General features: G+C 41.5%; 1 long non-coding RNA gene across 1 annotated transcript; it reads right to left on the bottom strand.

Moving 5' to 3' along the window:
* Positions 1 to 10,834: 10,834 nt before the first annotated feature.
* On the bottom strand, positions 10,835 to 14,531 carry LOC144013290 (uncharacterized). The gene is made up of 3 exons (XR_013282200.1): positions 14,435 to 14,531; positions 13,548 to 13,649; positions 10,835 to 12,315 (listed from the first exon to the last, which is right to left on the bottom strand). It is a non-coding gene; the product is annotated as an uncharacterized LOC144013290 (long non-coding RNA).
* Positions 14,532 to 15,116: the final 585 nt, after the last annotated feature.

Raw genomic sequence — 15,116 nt, 5'->3', positions numbered from 1 at the left:
TGGCCGCTAGAGTTCGGAATCGGATCGCATAGTCATTAACCGATTCTCGGCCTTGTGTGAGGTTGCTTAGCTCTCGAGTCTTTTCCCGATCCATGTTGGTGGGATCGAAAACAAGACGAAGTGCCCTGCTAAACCCGGCTGCAGTTGAGCAAGTCGGGGAGTGCCGTGCCCATTCCGCGGTGGCCCAGTCTCTGGCTCGTCCCGTCAGGTGGGAAATCATGAAGGCCACTCGGGAACGGTCGGTGGGGAAAGCCTGTGGCGAGAGTTCAAAGTGTAAGTCGCATTCGGTCAGGAATGCCTGACATTGTCCTTGGTCTCCCGAGTATCGCTCCGGGAGAGCCAGTCTCATTCCAGCCCCGGCCAAGGCTGGAGTCGGGATCGGTGGTTCTGCGGTCTCTGGTTTCGTGACGATCGGCTTGGAGTGTTGCAGGTAGCTCACTAACTCCTGCACCTGTCCAGCGAGCTCTCCCATCCGGGTGACCATAGCCTGCTGGGCCTCCTCCGTGTGCGACAGGCGGACGGCCTGTCGTCGAAGTGCAGCCTCCAACTTCTCCGCTGGGTCCATGCTGGCCGAAGTGTACTGACACGATGCGAGGAGGTAGGACTCAGACGCAGAGTGTAAGTTGGCCAACAAGGCTGCAGCTTTAATCCAACGAACCAAAAAACACCTCTCAAGGAGGGAAAAAAGGCAGAACAAAAGGAGCTCCAAACTGGAGAATAAAGAAGGGCACTCAAAAACAGGGACAACTAAAGGCGCTCCGCTAGGGAGGAAAACAAGGGGCAAACTAAGGGCGCAAGACAAAGCAAGGCAAGACATCGAACAAGGACTGTGGAACAAGGACTGTGAGGACGCTTCCATGCACTGAGATGTGACACTTCGGCAACGGAGGGGAGAATGCAGGTGGCTTTTATGTCCGGGTTGATTGGGAACAGGTGGTGGTGATCATGGGCGTGGACCGGTAATCAGTGAGCTGCAGGAAGGGTAAGTGACCTGGGATGAGATGAGAGTTAGTAATTTCAAAATAAAACAGGAACCTGACTGTGACAAATAAAAGCTTGACCCGCCACTCTGGTGGCGGCGTGACACTAATATTTCATAAAAATAACATCACCATGGCGTCAAAGTTAAGATATAATCATTATATGGCTATAGTTAACTTTTTGGAGGTCTTAAAATACTGTGGTGTAATCCCCGTAGGTAGATGTTTTTTCTCTTTTGTCGTTGTAAGTGTAAATGTTTTGCTGCATATGCATCTCAGAGTTGTTAAGTGTGTCGACTCACGGGGACCTGACTGGCATTTATAGGCTGAATATTCCCACTAGCTGATGTGTAATTAATTAGCCTGCTGTTCTCAAACGCGGCATCCTACCAGCCTTCATCCACCCCTGCCTCACCCTCAATCTCATGAGCTAAAGTGGGGATAATTATTTCCACAGGGAACCTTTCATCCAGCCCACCACAAACTCACAAATTACCCCCAAACACATGTACGAACACGCACGCGCGCTCACACACAGCCTAATCATTTCTGCCCTTACACCTTTCAAACCGCTAACTGACACGGCGTGTTACAACAGCTTCCACCGCCCTCCTCTGTTCAACATTAATGATGTCCCCATCTGGGCGGGCACCGAGGAAAAACAACACTCAGCTGATGTCTGACATTTTGGCTTTGGAACATCAAACACAGACGTATTGGTCCAGCTGAGAAACAGACGCGTTAAAAGGTCATTATGGTTGAGATTTAGCTAGTTCTTAGTTTAGCCTTGATGTTACCTCTGGAGGAATTGAGCTCTTGGTAGACTGCAGGGCCCACTTCCTCATTAACCTCCTCATGTTCCTCCGTGCAGTTGGCCAGGGAGTTGGCTCATTTTTTTTTTCTTTTTTTTTTCTTTTCCCCTCCTCTCAAGGTGATGTCAGTGTATTGCTGACTAGAAATCCCAGTTGTCTGAGGTATTATTTCTGCTCTCCAAGGAAGGGGTTCTGACCCGGGTTTGTTCAGGACGACAGATTCAAGCAAACGAGCAGTGAGACCAAAGGAGAAGAAAGGCAAAAGTGTTTTTTTTCCCCTCGCAAGCTGACAGCTTTATGCTGAAGCACCACAGGGAGTGAAGTCAACTCAGCAACACTTGTGCCGCTCAGGGCATTTTTATTCCTCTTGCATTAATGTCTTTCTTTCTGTTGGTGATTTGGAAGAGCTGCAAGTAAAGTTTGCCAATGACATTTGGATTCTGTACACAATATTAATTAGGAGGTTGACTAACACTGGTCAATAGGTTCAGAAAAATACTGCATCTCACTGTGGCCAAAACGTAAGAGGCTTTTGGCAAAGATCTTTCAGTTAAACAAAACAAAACTAGCACACACGATGACATGCAAGCCAATCCAAACATTTTTGTTATAGTCACATGGACCAACTTCTCCAACTCACACTTTTTTTTTCCTTTTTTTTTTAAGCGAACCCAAAACAGAGTCATACTGGATAACATGAATTTGCATTTGACAAAAAACTGTTGTACTTCCTATACAGAATGTGGTTTAATTTTAAATGAGCAACAATGGTTTGTTGCTTTTTTAAAGGGCTATACTGCTGTATATTATGATGAAGGATTATAATAAATTTATGTTAAGGAGCAAGCAATTCAATAAACACTTGTTTGCTGTTACCTACTGTATTTGTTTTAGGATGAAATCAAGCTTGTTTGTATTTGTACCACTTTGTTTGCTACAAACATCATGTTAGGACTACTTTGTTTACATTATTATTATTATTATTATTATTATTATTATTATTATTATTAATACCATTGCGTGTGGCGGGGAAAAAGCCCTTTACATTAAAACAGGACAATGTGCAACCTAATATTGCTGGTTTTCGTTTGGCCTCGGCATGCTAAGGTGCAGCACCGCACGCAGACTGTATGTTTCGTTTCTACACGTCCTTCCTGCGATGGGAAACCCCTTTGAGAGGCTCATTAGAAAGTCTCTCCGTTGCCAAGGTCATCATCTGATTACTACTATCTCGTGTCTATAATATATGCTGCAGCGAGTTGCCCTGAGGCAATTCTACTATGTATTCTGGAAGCTAAGGTAGATGTGAAGGGAAAAAAGTTACATTTTGCATCTCTTGGCACACTGGAGGCCTTCTGGAGATCGATTCGTGCCTGATCAACAAACCATTAAAATGTTGTAATTTGTTGAAACAGACATCAAAGTCAAATGAAAATAGCGGGATGTGACATATACTGTGCTTTAGTAAGAGGGCTTCCCAAATCTTTTCGGCTCGAGACCCAAATTACATCCTTAACCCTAATAAAATGTGTGTGTTTTCTCATAACATTAACATACATGATTATTATTTCCCAAGGACCTTCAATCGTCCTTTACGACCAAGTACAAAGATGTTCAGTAATAGAAATGTGTAAGTTAGCTTTGCCCCCATGCTGGCGTGGGTCTTCTCCGGGTACTCCGGTCTCCTCCCACATTCCAAAGACATGCATGGCAGGTTCATTGGGCGCTCCCAATTGTCCCGTCGCTGTGCTTGTGAGTGTGAGTGGTTGTTCGTCTCTGTGTGCCCTGCGATTGGCTGGAAACCAGTCCAGGGTGTACCCCGCCTACTGCCCAAAGCCAACTGGGATAGGCGCCAGCACCCCTTGTGAGGACTAAGCGGTCAAGAAGATGAAATGAAATGGAAGTTAGCTATGAATATGTCATTCAATGAATTATAAAGAAACACAGTATATGGCAGCTTCTAATCCAACAATTCCAAAATAGAAAGTCAAATTAAACTTCATTTAACCCACACACACAAACGAGTGAAGGAATCAAGGCATGCAGAACGCACACTTTACCATTCTTGCAGTCTTTCATTTTCACTTTTTACATGGTCATTTAACACGATGCAGGAACATGAATGACTTCACTTTTCTCAAGCCGTTTACTGCGACCAAACACAGACACACTTGTGCAGACAAGGCAAATAAGCCTTTCCACTTGCCTGAGGCCCATTTCCTGTTGAACTCTGCATTACCTGCCATGTCTGGCAGCCCTCGTTTCACCTGGCCTCCGCTTCACTTGAACCATATGTGGAGACAGAGAGGACCACTGTTCCACATCAGATATTACGTCTGTAGGACCCCAATTGTAGCAATAATCAATAAGCTCTTGTGATTTCGATTAGTCTACCCTAATGACAATTAAAATTGTTTTCAATTTCAAAAGTCATGATACATCCACTGCTGCAACTTCAGACCAATAGTGGAATGAGGATCATACAATCGGCAGTTGAACTTAGCAGAATGTCTTTGCCCTGAAGGTTCAGTAAAATGTTGCTAAGTAGACAATAATGGGAGTGCATGTATATATATATATATATATATATATATATATATATATAACAGTAAGACTTATTTTAAACATAATTCAAAACACAGTCCTATACATTCACATTCAGGGAATGTTCACATTCACACAAAGTCACATCAAAATATAACAAAACAAAGCAAATAAAACATTCCGTCGGCCGATACTGCAAAACTGGATATCGGAATCGGAGGCCAAAAACAACACTAATTTCCATGTGATTTTATAATAAATTAAGTGTGCTGGGTCTGGTAAAACCCTCTCCATCAATAGTCCATACACATGCAGTATTTTGACGGCGTGACAAGTAATGATGAAATGATTAAATATACAACGAAGCAACTCGGACTGTAGATGTTCATCAACATCAACATCTAAAACTCACGAAGCCCCCCCGTGTCGTCGGTGGCAAAATCCGCACTCAGCCGTGTGACCCTGAGCACGCTTTCTTCACTTCTTATTACATGAATGGCCCGGTTCCAATTATTATTGATGATGAATGATGACTAAAACACAAAAAAGGCAAGAACTGCCAGTATGGGGAACGAGTCTGTCTCAATTAGCATCATGACTCACATCCTTACTCTCGTGTTGACCTAAGTCATACAGTTGTAGTTACACTGCCATAAACACTCCAAATTGAAGGTTTCAAAAAAAGATATCCACAGGACACTGCAAGACTTGTGATTGTGTATTTCTGTTTATGGTTTTCATGTGTTCCCTTCCCCCCACTGGCAGATGTACGTACAATTTCAAATTCCTGACCGGAGGCCTTGTAAGAGCACAACATCTCCAGAAGGCAAGATAAAAGTAGTGATTTATTTCCCCCCCCCTCCCTCTATAATGGCAGCCTTTTTGGTCCACGACATGTCATTACAGGGAAGTGCATCTAGTTATTTGTGTCTTGTGGCTGCATACATGCGCACAGAAGGAACTCATTTGTACGGGAGGCGTGCCGGGCCAAAAACGAGCTGCTGATTTCAGATCAGGGAGCTTGCAGGCATCCGAAGAGAATGTCACAGCACGCTGTACTTGTTGGTGTACCGCAACATAGACAACAATATCTGCTGTCTGGTGTATAAAGGCGTCAAATGACACAGCGCAAGTGGTTCTATTTGGAGGGAAGCTTACAATCTCCAGCCACTGCTATCAAAGACAAAAGCTGTCATTGCAGAGGTTTAAGTATTGCTACTTGTCTGCTTTTGCCTGAAAAAGTTAGGGGTGTTATACTGACTTAGGAGCGTTCCAACATAACCATAATTTGAGGTGTGAGCAAGCTCCTGATGCATTGCTGCTCCAGTCAAGTGAAATAAAAGCCTTTTTGGAACGTAATCTCTGCCAAAGAAAGGCAGACGGCCCTCCTGGGCAGGAAGGCTTCATGTCATTCACTAAGGCCCTGACACTTATCGTGCTGTTTTTCTTCGTAAAAAATATTCTGCAAAAATGTCATTGTTGCCATTCATTTCAGTGATGGAAGATGATTTGAGATGCAAGTGCTTTGGTGTCAACATGTGGGAATGACATCTCGCCATCTCTGACAATCAGCATTTGAACTTTAATTAACTCATTTGCTCCCAATGACGTATAAATATGTTCTATTTTAAATATCGCCAGTCTCCCAAAGACGTATTTGGGTTTTTTTTTTGGGGGGGGGGTTTCCGGGTTTTTTTAAGGTAGGCCATTCAGGAGGCTTTTATTAAGCCTCTGAACTGAAGCAACGGTTGAAGCAATGGTAGTTATTACAAAAACGGCCAGTGGGTGGGAGCAGAGTTTTAGAGATCAACCTGGGCCATGTTGCAACAAGCTCTTTTTGACAGAGTTTTCACCAGGAATGTGAATATTGATGAAACGTAGCTATATTCTAATGCTAATTGCTGCAAAACGGAAACGGATAGATAGAAATAAACTTTTTATTGACCCGATGAATGAAATCAAAATCAGTCCAAATCCGGCAAAACAGCAGGGAGCGAAGCGGGGTTTGCTTCAGTGAAAATGGCTGGGAGTTAATGAGTTAATAACCACAGTCTCTCCACATTTTAAATAGCATATAGAATGCGCCTAAACTGTTACACTGCCTTCAAGTATTCAAGAAAAAGATGACGAGTCCTTCACTGTTTGTTCTTAGGAATAAAATGTATATTTCGTTAGAATTTTAAGACACAACTGAAGGTAAACCAAACAGATGCAGCCCATTGGAATGTGTAGGGTGGGAGTAGCGCAGTCTATAAGACCTGGTGATGGGTGGAAAGAAACTGATAGTGCTTGGAACGATGCCAGTCTTTTTTTTCTTTTTTTTTAGCACTGCGGAGGGTTTGGAGGCCTCAGTTTTCCATGTATACAAGTTAAACGGACAGAATCTCTCCAGACTCCAACTGTAATATGTTGTATTGTATGAAAACGAACCTGTATCAACACACTTGTTGTGTGTCATGACAAACTACATCTCAACTCACTATCTACCAGACATACACAAACAATAGCCTTAACGTGGAACAAATCTTGGACCCCATTCTGAAATTCTTGAGCAACGCCAAAAATATCCTCGTCAGAAAACAAAGAGTCTATTGTTTGTGGCAGCAGAATAATGAAGGACCGCTTGCTGTATTTGGCATCTCCTTATTTCTGCCCTTGCTGGCTTGACATCCCTCTTGCCTCGTCTCCGTGAAAAGATAGCAGTGTGGGTTGTTACGCCAGCGTATCCTGACTGCACAGCAAGAATGTAAACAGACCCGCATGTTATGTCTAAGCAACCAAGCCGGATTTCATAATCTCCGCTATTATATACAGCTGTATGAGTTCAACCAAGTGGCCTAAATTTGGTGGGAAAATATCGTACAGCCGTGTTTTCTTTTGAAAATGTAACAATAGCTATCATGCTACACAGTGGTAGGGCGGTTCGCACATTTATATCTAGTTCTGAGTTCTGATTTACTTATGTATTTTACTGATTTTGCTTGTGCATACTAGGGCTGGGTGTTACGGGGAAAATAAAATCAGTCATGATCTAGGCCATATATTTTCAGTTATTATATCAAAATATATATAATGGCTGTTTCTCTTTTCTCACTTTATTTTGAAGTGACATGCAACAGGCCTGTATGGAATGAGAAATGCATCCAGTAGTGCTGCGATCTAAAATGATCAAATGTAAACAGAAGAGGCACAGTAGCCGACATATTTTTGCACATTTAAATATCTTTGTTCTTGTTTTTCTTATTTCGTTCTTGACTGCACAAAATATTTCTGTTTCACGTACAGCACTTTGTTTACAGCAATGCTTGTTTTAAAGTGCTCTTTATAAACAAAGATGAGTTATGTCTATTTTACAAAAGACTGCTGATTTTTTTCCATTACCATATAGCTGATGAATCACACTAACAAATATCGAATTACACTTTTGCATGGATCTCTGAACTATTCTCAAAATCCTAGAAAACATGTTCCAAGTTAGCGCTGTGACATTCCTGCCAAGATTTATATTTAAGTCTTCCAGAATCCATGTTATTTAGAAGTGTGACTTCCTGCACTCCAAATTGTTTTTAATGCAACGTAATTACATATTTTTGACGATGCACAGAAGATAAATGCTTTTAAAATGCCACAATTATGTGTCTGCCAAAGCAAAATGACTCCTCACAACGTTGTGGAGGATTGGCCCCTTCCCAGCAGATTGAGGTCGTCAACCGATCTCTCAGGGTGAGCCCCGCCAAGGAGAGTCACTGCAGCTCACGACAATCACAATCTTTGTCATCATACAAAAGTACGGTGAAATTGTATGCTGGCTCATGAGCGGAAATACAAACAGAAGGATTCCAAATTTCTCAACCGATTCTCCACTTTTCAACATATTCCAGAAATTCACACTTTCCGGGATACTCATGTTTCCCCCAAATCAACCCCCCCACCCCCTAATAGTGCCGGATCAAATGTTTAACATTTTCTTTTTTGCATCGCACCCAAAAGTGTTTTGCTGTTGGCTCCAGGTCCATTGACAACATTGATTTCACAAGACAGTGAGGAAACCTTTGGTTTAAAGACGATTGTTTTTGAAGAGTGACTCAATGTGTATGACTTGGCTAGTCATTCCATGACTGTGACTATAATCGTTGGCGTCGTCTTCCTGTGACCACAATTGTAAGAAACAAGCACAGCCATTAAGAGAGTACATCAACATGTTGTTTTCATTTCCGGATATGACTACAAAAGTTGTTACTGGGTCACAGATGGCAAGTATTGAACCTGACGCTTCTCTACTCAAAGTTCTTCAGTCTCAGGCCCATTTGCTTTTCATGAATCTGTGATGCAATGTTGACTGAGAATAAAACGCTTCATCAATATTCTATATTTTATAGTATGTCTCAATGTAAGTGTTGTGTGCTGAGGGGTTGGATCCCAAATCGCAAACACAAATATGGTTTGAACTATTTATTCACATAACTTGACTAAACTTAAAAACAACGAGAATGCATCGCGAATCACGACACGCCAAGCTCCCCTTTGGGCTGCGGAGGAGCACAGCGAAACAGTGAGCAATAATCCGGCAAACCACACACAATTCTCAGACCCTTATATAGACAGTCAATCAATCTAATTGCTTTTGGCTAGACATGTGGAGTACCAGTACTGACATGGAATTCTGTGATTGGCTGTTAACCCAGTAATTACAGATAGTTCCTGACATCAACAAACATCATATAGCATAAAAGATTCCTGACATCACATAGTCCAGACATCATATAGCCTAAAACTAGTTAAAACTGGATGCCGTTACTGCAATACCCAAAACAGACATGTAACGGTCATGAACTCTACTCAAACTTAACCCAGGCGTGACCCCAGACATGAGACAAGACCCCAACATTACTCCTGCATGACCCGAGTCATGACAGTAAGAGATTGGGTGCACCTGGGACTGATCACCACCAGTTCATCACGACTGTCTCCAACAAACAATTACAAAAATAAACTTTTCATGCAGATACTAATGAATTTATTTAGCTCAATTGACATAACTGATTATTCAACACATCATTCCAGCACACATGGCAACCGCTGACAAACATCAAATACCACAAATTTTATACACAAGAACACACTGTACACGTTATTGTAGCATGGCAACTCGGATAATGAATGTAACATTTGCAGCTGGCAATTGTTAGGACAGGTGTCAATATGCTAATTTGAATAAGTTGAAGTTGAATATTTTTCCATTAAAAATGGAAGTTTAAAAATCGATTCAGCCGCCTATTGAATCGATTCGAGAATTGCGCGATGTAGTATTGCGATATATTGCCGAATCGATTTTTTTTTTTTTTTTTTAACACCCCTAGTTTGTAGGGGCTTCCAGCTGTACTCCAGACAGCACAGCTGGATAGGGGAGCCCTTACACCCATCCCCAACACCTTCCCCCAGACCCCTATTAAACACCTCATGCCTTCATTAGACAGATTCGACACTTGCTTCCATCTGCTACGCAAAGGCAGACAAAGCTTACAGATAAATCCACAGAGCAGCAATTTGTCATATTGGCATATTTGGAACAGTTTTTCAGCCTTATTTTATGTCAGATATTTTGTCGGAAATATGTGTCTACAAGTGTCTATTTCTTGTGCCCACTACATCCATCCATCCATCCATCCATCCATCCATCCAAACTGGTCACCCAATGTCCACCTAAAATCATAAACCTAAAATCATAAAAAGCAGTCCTGAAACCTGAAGTTAAACATCAATAATAATAATTGTGAAAGTGCATCTCATACTTGCTGTCACAAGAGATTATGGACAATGTGTAAGCTACAGCTATGTCGCTATTGTTAGTTTTAGTAGAGAGAAGGTGAGAAGCGGACATAAGAGTACAGCAAGTACATCTGCGGCCCCTGAGGGCCAAGGAAACATATTCAGCAAGAGCTGCACTTGGTAAAAGTTTTGATTCGGATCTTCTCTCCTCGCCACACACTCTTTCTCCTATGTTTTCACTTCTTCAACTTTTTTTCTTTCACACCTCCTTCCTTTCCCTCCCACCACCCCATCTAGCCATTCCTGACTTCAAAGTGATATTTATGCTAAAACGGATGTTTCTGCTGTCCCTGAGGACACATGTTCTTTTTAGGAATATATGCATCTATAATTACTACAAAAGTCCAAGAGAAAAGGAAACAATAAACAACCTAAAGTACTTGTTTACTGTATCATCCTCGCAATCTCTAAATTGTTGCCTAATTATGAAAATCGATGTACGCCAAGTGAAAGGTTAAATATTTGGAGTACGGTACAATAAAATTGACTACCAATGTAATAAATTAAAAAAAAACAACAAAAGCAAACACACAAACGGCCAAAATATTATTCACAAGTGACGAGCATCAGTCACTTTTTATTGTCTCTTCTTTCATGTTGGCCAAAATCAAGTTGACTGAAACATAATGAAGCAAAAACAAAACGTGCAGCAGCACAAATGATCCTCGCCCAGGTCACATGTGCTGTGCTGATGGACTGAGCAAAAACGAATTCATTAATTGAACAAAAATTATCCCTGAAAAATGTGTGCGCTTTCAGAACTGCTTCAATTGGTCATGTCTCAATCCAAGCATCAGATTTACGTTTTGGATTTGGATGTGCCTGCGCGGTGTATTCAGGACAAAACATACGAAAGGAAAAATGAGCATACATTCTTCATCTTCTCAAAGTATAATTCATTTCTGTCTGCATTATGGTGATGAAGCACTGGAGGTCACACAGCTTAGCATCCATTTTGTTTAGCGCTGCATCAATAGTTCTCCGTTTGCGTCTATCTCGAGTCTTTGAGCGTCTCCATTTCAGCGCCTGCTCTCTTCCTGTCTGTACAGCTGGGATCCTCTTGCTTCGAATTCCCTCCTCTTCCCCCCGTGTGCTGGAACCCCATCCAACTATTTAACCACAGCCCTGAAACAAACCAACATCTGTTTGGAAAGCGGCCCAGTCCCGGCCTTTGCCTTCCTGCTGCGAGCATAGCAGCCGCTGCACGCTTAACCCTTCGTTGGCCGGTTGTCGTTTGAGCGGAACTCGGCAAAGTTTTCCGGATATCAGCCAGGGATGCGTTTGCGTGTTCCATTTGACATTTGTGTGTACAACCATCAATCCACGTTTCAGATGGGCCCACTCGCAGCTCAGTGTGAATAAACGTCACGCTTTCATATCTCCCGCAGACTGACTGGCACCTTTTTTTTTTTTTTTTTTTTTACATCTTCCACTAAACTAAAGCTCATTGACCAAACCAGAGTAAACAAAGCAGCGAGCTTGCAGGCCATCAACCGATCAAACGAAGCAAAACCAAGATTTCCTTCTTGATGTTTATTCGTTCGTGACACGGACACTGAACAGACGCACACAAATGGTCTTGACCCTGTTCACTTTACAAAAACGTATTTGTCTTTTTCTTTTGCTCTGATAATTAAGGAACAGTAATAGCACGTCTGTGATTTGCACAGACGGACGATCGGCAGCGACAGGTCAACGACCTCGACCATCACGTCATAAAATAATACACAAAAACTCTAAGTTCTGTACTTATAATCATGTTTGGGCCAGCAGCAAAAGGCCCCGACTGCATGCCACTGCTTCGAGTGGAGTGTTAAAATCCATCCCAAAGACAAAAATGTCTGCTACTCCCTTCAGGGGAAATGAATGTGTTGAACCGTAAACAGGGGCTGTATATTCCTCGTTTGAAAAGAGTCATCATATAAATCCTCGCTGAATAGCTCTAGATTGCGTTCATGTAGCTATTTTAAACAAGGTTAATCAAATGGTGACGGATTTAATTTGGATATTAATCCTGATGCCTTCATGTACACGCACATGTCGTGTTTGGAACCAGATTTATCACCTGCTTTGTAGCGCTCGTGTTGAGGAAAGAATGATGAAATCTTGAGGCTCTCCATGGGATTGTGGAGGGTTTCAAACTGCGGTGCCTGGTGGAGTTTTCGTTGGTGGTGTAAAAAAATACATTGAAAACATTTACAAAAGTATACAGGTACATATTTCTCTCTCTCTAAGTTTATATAATAAACATATGCTATATAAATACACTATAAATATAATACGTATATAACAAGTGTATAAGTTGGGAACCAGAATTGTTATGCATGATGTTAATAATGATGTCTGACTACATGGACGTACGTCATTGAAATGAATGTCAAAACTCGGTGCATATGCCAAGATAATGTCAATCTCTGTTGTCTTCTTGGGATCACTTCCCAATTTGACGAGTGATGACATGTTTCCACGCATGAAGTCATTCCATTGCTGGTTGTCAAAGTAGTTCCCTGCCAACAACGTGAGCTTTTTTGGGTCTGGTTCTATTAGGAAAGATGGCTCTCCAGAATTTTTTTTTTTTTTTCAGCAGGCCCTGCACCTGACGCTCGGCAGTTGGGGCACAATTGTTATTTACACACTTTGCGGGGATTCCTTTAGAGTAGCAACCTGACCAACATGTCATAGTTACATTTTACTTTGTCAATTTCATGTTTCAAAACAAATTTTCATTTGAAAAGCAATTTTGAAAATGCAGACATACTCGATATATGAAGTAAGTTTGAAAATGAATGTCAACTTTTAATCATCGGCCCAATTTCAAGTTCAGGTTGTCTTTGCGCAATTGAAGTGGTATAAAATGGGCTGAGCCACTGTTATTTCGCAGCAAAAACGGAATTCTCTGTATAAACAATAAAATGCATGCTAATAAAGTCTGTGTGCTTGGTTTTGCTTTGGTAACACACGATATTATTTCTTATAGTTTGGTATTTATGCCTCTTGTTTTTGCAACCAGCATCGTGTGAGTCATTTCTTGATACGGTTAGGTGTGATGTTGATCATTTCGCAGGTGAGGGACGGCTTTGCGTGGTCACAGCCGTCTTCAGCCATAACCAGTCAAAGTGGCTCCTTTCATTTCCTTTCAATATTAAGCGCCAGTTGCACCGTGCTGCCCTCAGAAGCTAATTGAAGCCAATTAACTTCAAAGAGGCTGCTCGTTTGCACAACTCAGCAAGAAGAGCTCATTAAGGTGACAAATTGTATTACTGTTATTGCAAGGGTGAAAAAAACAAAACTAAACTTTTTTTTAACGACGCTACTCCGCAGAAATTCACCTCGGATGGGCTTGGAACGTAACACTTGTGGGAAAAGAAAGGGAACACTGTACTTGTGATGTGTGCTTCAACCTTCTGCCTGCAGTCAAGAAAGCAATTTTCTTCTTTTGTCATGTCAAAGCCTCCTTGTCACGGTTGTGGTGGAGGTTGTGGACCTGAGTACAGTCAAAAAAAGGGGATTTCATCAAGCAAAAGTTCAAAACATGGTATTTGCGTCCAAAAACAAAATCAACAATGTCCAGAAATATAAGTCAAAGCAAACAACTCAATCAGGAACATAACGAGGGAATTAACAACAGGACATGGCAAGGGCACGACAACAACAATGAATGCACCCATACTGATTGACTCAACAAGAGACACCTGGATGAGATACAAGTGGCTGAGGGCACTGATTGGTAAATGTAACAGCCTGGATGAGGGAGAAATAAATGACTACTCGGACACAGATGCTTCTTCTCCAGCGTCTCAAGCGAGAATCTTGATCTTATGAATATTCACCCAAAAAAATACAAATATACTAACTTGAACACAAATATTGCAATAACAACAAAAATAATACTCTTCCAATGAACATGGATGATAGTTGAGGCAATACAGTCTCAAATAATACACAAAAGTGAAATATAGTGTTTCAAGTACACTTCATTTGCCTATAATCAATATAAACAGATTGTCCATCTTAAATCTATGACTACTACCACAGAGTTTCTAAATGTTAATCTATTCACACAAAGTAGCTACTAACAATTCTCTACACACATAAGATTTGTAACCATTTGGCTATCATGTACGACCATGGACACGTGAGCCCTTCATAAACGGAAATGGCCCCGTGTAGCTAGCGTATCTAACTAGGGAATATACACGGCGATACAGCTTTCAAAAAGTTCAAAATCACACCATTGATGTTAAAGCACAAAACATTTGACTTTCATACCTGGATGAGGGCGAAATAAATGACTACTCGGACACAGATGCTTCTTCTCCAGCGTCTCAAGCGAGAATGAGCATTGCGCCGAGAGCTCCCTCTTCAGTCCTTGTCAGACATCACTAGTCGATCGCCAATCACACTTTTCAAAGAGGCCATGCTAGCAGATCACAGAGAACACGATACAGCTATATAGAAATGTTTTCAAATAATAGTCATGGTTAAACATTTCAAACTTGTCCCTAAGCTCCTCCCAAAGACGTCTTGCACACTCTCCACAATTTCCCAATAAATCTGTCTAGACCCACATCGGAATTCATTCTGCCTAGAACCAAATTCTATACTGCTGCTTATTTATGACTATACATAATCTACCACATCAACACACAGGGCAGGGAAGACACACACTAAAAAAACACTAACCACAGACACAAGACAACAGGAACACCCAAAAAACAAACAAAACCCCACAGAACCGAAACATGACAATCCTGCACGCCCATTTTAGGGAATGAGAGGAGCCGCATCATTTGGCGACAAATGTTTCTCAGTTTATGACACTCGCTTCTAACATGTAGCGAAGTTTTCATTGCTCATTTTGCATTTAACTTGTTAGAAAAGTAATTGACATAAAAAAAAAGGATTGTTCTGTAAAAAAAAAAAAAAAAAAGTGACTTGGTGTTTTCAAATA

This window comes from Festucalex cinctus, chromosome 2 (genome assembly GCF_051991245.1).
Source record: "Festucalex cinctus isolate MCC-2025b chromosome 2, RoL_Fcin_1.0, whole genome shotgun sequence".
Lineage (NCBI taxonomy): Eukaryota > Metazoa > Chordata > Actinopteri > Syngnathiformes > Syngnathidae > Festucalex > Festucalex cinctus.
This window is presented reverse-complemented; position numbering and strand designations above follow the sequence as displayed.